The following is an 8,403-nucleotide window of genomic DNA, read 5'->3' as shown; positions in this document are numbered from 1 at the left end:
TTCGTATTAGCTTAGTTAATTATCACTCCCCACACCATTACAATTCAGATCTATATGCTCGATTTGTTACTTCAATGATGGTTCCGTCATTGAAACGTTCACCTCAACGTAGATTGCACGAAGTTCGTTTGTTTATGGAATAGACAAGTAGATAACCACGCCTCTCGGACAATCATCATAATGTAAACAATGACAGTGATTGGTGAACACAACAAACTACACAGATTTTACTATCGATGGTATGTGTATTATCTGATCGAGAAAATCGTGTGATAACTAGTCACCCATTTGTTGGTATAAAGACAATAACAGTGATCAGTGATTGGTCGATTTCATTCACGTTATTGTTTATAAACAAGCAACTATGTTTGTCCGAGCACGTGTGAAGGTATGTCACAAATTCCATGTTCTGATTGGTCAAAAATCTACTGGTTAATTAACTTTTAAAAAAGCGATTCGTCTGTAAACACATCCCAGTCTTGGAGTACCCGTGCCCATCCCAGTCGAACAACGCTGTGCAAAAGATGGTTATCTTTGATCGAATTACGGGTTTGTGACATTTCAAAACAAGCTCACTGAGCGTAAACTTTTGGTGTGACAGCTGCTGCGTAGCAACGCTTATTATGTGATGTAAAGATCTGAAACTGAAATATTTTTGGTGCGTTTTTACAACATGTAGCTTTTGTACTGCTGCACTACTGGTGGTTCTCATCTGCTTTTCATTTGTGCCAATAAAGCCATGCGGTATATCAACAGAAAGAAAAAAAATGGTCTACTTTTAAATGATTATATATGATATATATATATATATATATATATATATATATATATATATATATATATAATCTGTCTATCTCTCTCTCTCTCTCTCTCTCTCTCGCTCTCTCTCTCTCCCTCTGTGTGTATATGTGCGAGTGTGTGCGTGCGTATGTATGTGCGTGTATATGTCTATGCGCTTCATCCTCAAACTTCGAAGAAAATGTGAAATAAAAATCAAATCGGCCAAATATTTGTTTCATCAATTTGTTTCTTTGTTTAGTTTATATCAACAGTTCGAATAAAAGTAAGTAAAGAGTATGCCTTGCAGTCTGAATGACGCTTGCTGAGATCTTTGTGACATAGTCATAGAGTTTTAAAATTCGAGAAGTATAGCTTTCTCTGTCTATTCATGTTGTTAACTGTTTCCATATGTCACGGTCCTTGGCCAGAATTTTGAGGCATCATCTGAATTCAGAAATTTCTGATATCTAAAGAGATCCTGGTTCAATGCGTTTACTATTGATGTTGGTTGTCTCCATACACATTTTTTGTCATGACGGAAATACTCGTATTCTGTCATTACAGTTTAAGCTGCGTATATCAATCCACGTGTAATCTTGCATGTTGGTGGTTATTTTGGTCTTAATTCTTTCATGGCCGATTCGAGATATATTGGACTCATGCTGTCTCCTTGAGGGGATCCAATTGAGGTTGATATTGTTGTTAATTCTCTGCCAAATTCAAATTGCAATGTTGTATATGATAACAGGTCGTATCTTATGAGCGTCACGTGATCTTTGTCTAAGAATGAGGCAAGGATTAATAACAACTTGGTTCTAGTTCTACATAATATGGTATCGAAAGCTGAACTCACATCTATTCCAAGGTCTTCATTAAAACATAAACGTAAACTCAAAATTTTAATTTTTGGCTAAAAAAAATAAAAAATTAATTCGCATCGAACTCCGATATAATATCTATTTGTGGAAATTGGTTACAAACTCAATGGTTACATCATCAGAGAATGGAACAGAATGATAGAGAGAAGAGAAGAGGAGAGAGAGAGAGAGAAGAGAGAGAGAGAGAGAGAGAGAGGTGCCTTGGGGTCAAATCTCGATATTTCCCTTTTAACTAAAAATTGAAAGCAAAACTCAAATGATATTTTCATCATTTAATTTAATCTCAATTTTAAAAATATATAAAATTAATTATATCTGTCATGGCATAATATACAAATGAGAAAAAAAGATTTTTGCAATAATTTGAAGACAATCACAGTGTTTATTGGCATGATACTTTTGTCACTTATCACTCATTTTCGATGAAGCAATCAATCTTAAAGACATAATGGTGACGAATTGATTATATGATATTACTCTTACGACATCGTATGAATAGGGACGAACTATATTATTTTTCCATTTGCTCGAGTCATTGGTCACATAAAATTGCCTACATAATAAAAAGTGTTCATGGTTTTCGAAATTTCCAACATCCCAATTAACCAATATATTTTTGACCAATCAAAACATGGAATTTGTGACACACCTTCAAACGTGGTCGGACAAACTTGGTTGTTTATAAACAATAACGTGAATAAAATCGACCTCTCTCTCTAATCATTGTTATTGTTTTTATATAGATAGAACGATGATGACGTCACTCAGGCCTTTGTTGTTGTTTTTTGCCATCCGTGTTTATGAGTTATTCTCACTAAACTGTATTAACCTGACTATAAACGATCATAGTTACACACAGTTTTGTGTGTTGGTCTGTTATACTTCCGGATGGCAATGTTTTAACTTCTAAGCCAAGCGCATACTATCTATACCACCAAATGGGTTAATAGTTATCACATAGTTTTCTTGACTTATCATAAACGTTTAAATTTACACATTTTACCCTGTTGGTTGCATTGATCAAGCAGAAGAACAATGGGTACTTTTTAGACTCATGCCATCGATAGTAAAACAGGTGTAGTTCGCTATGTTTACCAATAACTGCACTGTTTGCATCATGACGACTGTCCTAGAGGCGTGGTTATCTAAGTGTCTATAGATAGTATGCGCTTGGCTAAGAAGTTCACAACATTGCCATCCGGAAGTGTAACGGACCAACACACAAAACTATATGTAACCTTGAACGTTTATAGTCTGGTTAATACAGTTTAGTGAGAATAACTCATAAACGCGGATGGCAAAAAACAATAACAAAGACCTGAGTGACGTCATATTCGTTCTATCTATAGATACTGTCCGCTTGGCTAAGAAACTCACAACATTGCCATCCGGAAAAATAACGGACCAACACACTAAACTATGTGTAACCTTAAACGTTTATATTTATAGTCTAGTTAATGCAGTTTAGTGAGAATTACTCATAAACGCGGATGGCAAAAAGCATTAACAAAGACCTGAGTGACGTCAACTTCGTTCTATCTATATGTCATTTTGTTTAGCTTGACCCATGTTAATGTTTACAACTTCCATAAACAAAGCAAGGTGTTTATATTTATTAAATTATTTCCAATCTTTGGACACCAACAAATCATGTGATCGATGACTCAGCAGGACGAAAAAATGTAAATAGAGATCGCTCCCATTGAGAACAAATCGAATAAGAATTGATAAAATGTTTCTGCCACTCGAATGTTAATTTTACTGAAAGCTTTCATTCATGTTTGTAAATATTGATGCTTGTACGCACAAAGGCACAAGCACATATACTCACAAACACACTCGTATAAATATATATATATATGTGTGTGTGTGTGTGTGTGTGTGTGTGTGTGTGTGTATAACAAGCACATAATAATAGTATAGGCTCACATAAAATGGCCATACATGTCGGCTCTCTCTCTCTTCTCTCTCTCTCTCTCTCTCTCTCTCTCTCTCTCTCTCGCTCTCTCTCTCTCTCTATCTCTCTCTTTCTCTCTCTCTCTCTCTCTCTCTCTCTCTATATATATATATATATATATATATATATATATATATATATATATATATATATATTACGTCTGTTTGTATTAGGGACGGACACAGAAAGTAAGAAAGAGAGAGAGAGAGAGAGAGAGAGAGAGAGAGAGAGAGAGAGAGGGAGAGATATATGCACATATGCATTATTTTACCAACCAAACACTCGATCAATAAATTATATGTCTAAAATTTTCTAATGAAATAAAATGATTCTATCTACTTACAATAATATGAACTATGTAATGAAAGGGTCAATGAAACACTCTTCGGCTTAAAACAATAACAGAGACAAGAAATGGGAATATTTAGATAAAAATAAGCAGTGATTCGCAATTTAATTGTATTCAAAATACTCCACAAGTAAAATAAAAATTTAAATAAATAAAATTATGATGAAGATGAAATTTAGCCTATCTTTACAGGCCTGCACAAATAGCAAAAACAACATCCGCAATCTTAAACTAAAATACCCAACTCAGGTGAATCTGAAGACAACAGAGAATAAATGAGGATTCGAACCCACGACCCGACTGTTACGGCAACTTCGCCTGGCCACAACCAATGCCATCCTCCACTCTGAAAAGTGGTTTCAAACATAGTGAGTATCACTTTTCTGAACTAAGCGTTACAAGAAACCAACGGTTTTAGCACAAAATATACGTTTATCAGGCGACTTCTATTGTTTGAAATGGAAATTTATTTACCAGTGGCCAACTAAGGGAAAAATGAAGCATTGCAAAGCGTATTGGTCATGGTAAATCGGTGGATATGCACTACATTAATGTCTACATTTATATGCATTATTTGTATTATTATTTTAATTTATTGATCAACAAGCGATATCCGTACTGGATACCAATCATTTCTTTGAATTGAAATGATTCAAAAGAGAGGTGTTTTCTCAAATTGAAAACTGATCACTGTGAGTCATACAATAATGTTACAATGGTTCCATCAATTTTCCTCGAAAACCATTGTTTTTTAATCCCAATGAATAATGGAAAATAACATGACAACTAAATTTATTTTTTTCTTTTAAACAGCAACATCTGATGAGAAAAACAATGCATCTCTATAAAACCAAATAAATGATGATGAACACAAGGAATATTTATGTAGATAAAATACATTTGTTTGGATGGAATGCTCAGTGTACGTTAAAATAATTGTATTCATACGCCGTCTTTTTATAAAAAAATCAGTGTCAATATCTGGCCAAAGTCTTTTGCCTTGCAAAAACATAATGAGGTTCCGAACGTGCTTGAACGTCATGTCATGTTTGGGTGATTTTCTTGCGTAGGATATCTATTTTTAAAAGATATATCAATTTTTTTTAACCCACTAAGATTCATGAAAATCACAGAAACAGAGTTTGATCCGTTATGTTGACGTGAAATGGACAAATACAATTGTTTGACACCATTTAGACTAAATGTGACATTAATTTATCACTAAAATGTCTATCTACAGAGATCACCCGATTGAAATGGGTCCATTAAGTTAAGTGAGTTAGAGTGCTACATGAATTCATAATTATAAAATAAATCATAGTCAAATGCTGCCTTGTAGGTTTACAAATTACAATGAGATGAAAATATGGGGTATTTGTGTTTCTATACATCTACGGTGAAATGAGAATGAAAGTTGCCTTTTGTATTATCCAAATGGCCAAATGTATTATAAACATGTACATGCACACACAAAAAATCAGAGAGTTCCAATTTTTTATAGTGCAGTTACGACTGAGTGTCCTTTTAAAACGTTTCATACGTCAATAAATGTAATATATTTCTGTCACTGATTAGATTTTGCCTTTTGAGTGGGGTGGTGGAAAAAGCAGTATTATATTATGGCATAACTTCAAACCACCAGAATGATCCGATGACAATGTCAAAACAAAATAATATTTGTGCAATTATTCCACAAACGTATCGAAAATTTGTCTATAAATACTTCAAATAAATAACAATATACATAATTCATATATTTACTAATCCGTTCTGCTATTAGCTAGCATGCACTCACTAAGACGTTTATCTTTATATTTTATAAAATTCTCAACAACAAAAAACAAAAACAACATTGATTAACAATGTTCAAACGAACCCTTAACTGCTTCATGCATTGAGATCATATAATGTGAGAACAAAAATGTTGATAGATAATTAATGAATTAAAAGATGAAATTTTCCAAATGGTATTCTACCACACTCCTTTCGACAAGTTATTTCTCAAACATTTAAATGGAGACAGGTGAAAAGTATCTTGCAATAGTCACCTAAATTTAAATTGTTATGTTAAGATTGAGTATTCATCAATTATGGCTGATTGGACACACACACAAAAAATATAAGTACAAATTTCATTTACAAAATCATTTTGGCTGACAACATGTTTATGTCTCTCTCATCATCGATTTATTCATGGGGTGATGTCATGTCACCATTCAGTCATTGATACATTATGATAATCAAACAGTAATCTTGTCTTTCAGAGGCATATTTGCACGGCTGAATACAGTTGTTTTTTCAAAGGTTTCAAACGTCAATAAATGTATTATCTTTCTTCGGTCAAACACCGTTGTGAAAGAGGAAGCTGAAAGTTGTAAACCTTTAAAAAAAAAGCTCAAAGTTTTTGTTTTTTACATCAACAGCAGAAGTTATCATGATGATAGCTGTGTTATAACTGGTTTTCTACGTGTTGTGTGTCATTTTGTCGAGGAGGAATTCACTATAATATCTTGTAATATTGAATGCAGGTGATCAGGACTTTGATAACAATAAAAGGGCTCGTCGCTGGGGAGATTACGTGAATTGTTGTGGAGTCAATGTCTATGAGTTTTGGTGAAATTCCCTCGATGATCTGATGTGATACGAGAGTAATGGAGGCAAACTTGTCTGAACATTTTTTCTTTGGACTAGATTAATAAGTGTTCTCCGCCTATTATTTTCCTGTGTGAGATAGTTTTAACACATATTGTCTTACACCAATTATGCATGATATACAGGCATATTTACAGATAATTACAGTAACTGGCAGATTGCTAGCACAAAATAAATGTAAAATAGGTGAATTTAACAGTATGGAATGGGAGCTTAATTCAGGATGGCCATCTGGGGTTATAAATGAAAATGAAGCTCTACGAAGCGCATTGAGCATGGTAAAATTGTGAAAATGGGCTATGGAAATATGAATATTTATTTCAATGATATATCTTTGTGGAAGCGTTGTTTCGCAAACTTACGATGTAAGTGCATATTTTAGTTTCTATAAATATGTAAATCCAATGAATAATTAAATATATTGGATAAAACATGACTGGTAGTTCTCCAGTAATGTTATGTTCATTTCTGTTTACATGGACAGAGAGGATGTCCATCTTAAATCGTGCAGACTCCTTGGCCATTATGATTGATACATAAACCGGCCTTCATCATTACTAAGATCGGTGAGTAGCCAGGAACATGCAGGTTTTGAAGACTTATGTACCAGTACAGTATAGAGTTATCAGTAAAAAAAAAACAGTGACAAAGATGGTCTATCTAGAGTAATGATTGAATTGACACAGAAATGCCAACCTCAAGAATCTGAACTGAGTAATTTGGGAGGACAAAATGTCTTATGTCCAAAAAAAAATGTGTAATCTAGCGCAGTCCCAATTTGATGAGCAAAATGGAACACCGTTTACATTGTCATCACACTGTATAAATTCTCTTAATCTCATATTGATACAAGACAAAAATTACGTAACTCTCAAAGATTTTCGTATTTTTCGTATTGCCATCATTATTACGTAATTATTAATTTTCGTAATAGTTGGTATCTCTGCTGGCAAAGCTAAAGAATACAAAACTCAAAGTGACATTTTTCTTGGTGATTGTTAGTTTAAATGAGCCAGTCAAATCAAAGGAGACATCTGATGGCTTATTTTGAAGAGTTGATTAAACCTTTGCTTTCAATGACAACATATTTAAGAAAGCAATAGCTTTTATTTTGTCAAGCTATATAACAATGTCCATCAAAAACTGAGGAAAAAACCTGATAGTTGACGAATTCTATATTTGCATCAATCTGGGCATCTTTGATTGTATTTTTTCGAATAGACAGGAGTCAATCAAAGCTTGCCTTGACAATCAGAATGTCAATGGTGGCTTAAGAATTGGGCAGTGTGTTTTTTGTTAGACATGCAAACCACTGTAAACTCCAATCATAACAAAACAAGAGCTTCTTGTGTATATGGTTAATCTATCATCGGTACCAATATCATAACAAACCATACGCCTTAAGTGTCATGTATGAAAAATAAATCATAACAGTTCAGAGGCCTTGTATGATAATGTTATGTACGAATAGCCAATCATAACAATCGTCAGAAGACGCGTCTGTATATGAATAACTAATTATAACCAAAAAGCCAAAGCCTCCGTCTGTGTATGAAAAGGCAATCATAACAAGTATGAAGACTCGTCTGTATATGGATAGCAAACCATAACAAACCAAAAGCCTCGTGAAAACAATCATAACAAATCAAAAGGCTCGTCTGTAGATGAGAAACCCAACCATAACGAATCAGAGGCATCGTATGTATTGAGAAGCCAATCAAATATTGGAAGGCAACCTGAAACTGTGAAATAAATCCACATCATCTTCATCTACATCATCTTCATCC

At 33.7% G+C, this 8,403-nt stretch overlaps 1 protein-coding gene across 9 annotated transcripts in view; it reads right to left on the bottom strand.

Annotated features, from left to right (window-relative positions):
- Positions 1-1,918: 1,918 nt before the first annotated feature.
- The window catches only part of LOC144973183 (guanine nucleotide-binding protein G(o) subunit alpha-like), a 57,979-nt gene continuing 51,494 nt past the window's right edge, over positions 1,919-8,403 (bottom strand). For 8 of the 9 annotated variants that reach the window (XM_078915320.1, XM_078915316.1, XM_078915318.1 and 5 more), the window contains one exon: positions 4,756-8,403. This exon is cut by the window's right edge and continues 211 nt beyond it. The gene's annotated coding sequence lies outside the window, so the exon portion shown is untranslated. Of the gene's footprint in view, positions 2,422-4,755 lie in introns of those variants that run through there. The other variant, XR_013645511.1, reaches the window with a different exon arrangement.

Source organism: Berghia stephanieae, chromosome 5 (genome assembly GCF_034508935.2).
Source record: "Berghia stephanieae isolate SIO BIC M18660-M18661 chromosome 5, UCSD_Bste_1.3, whole genome shotgun sequence".
In the NCBI taxonomy this organism is placed as follows: Eukaryota; Metazoa; Mollusca; class Gastropoda; order Nudibranchia; family Aeolidiidae; genus Berghia; species Berghia stephanieae.
Note: the sequence above shows the minus strand (reverse complement) of the source record. Positions and strands in the feature narration are given on the sequence as shown.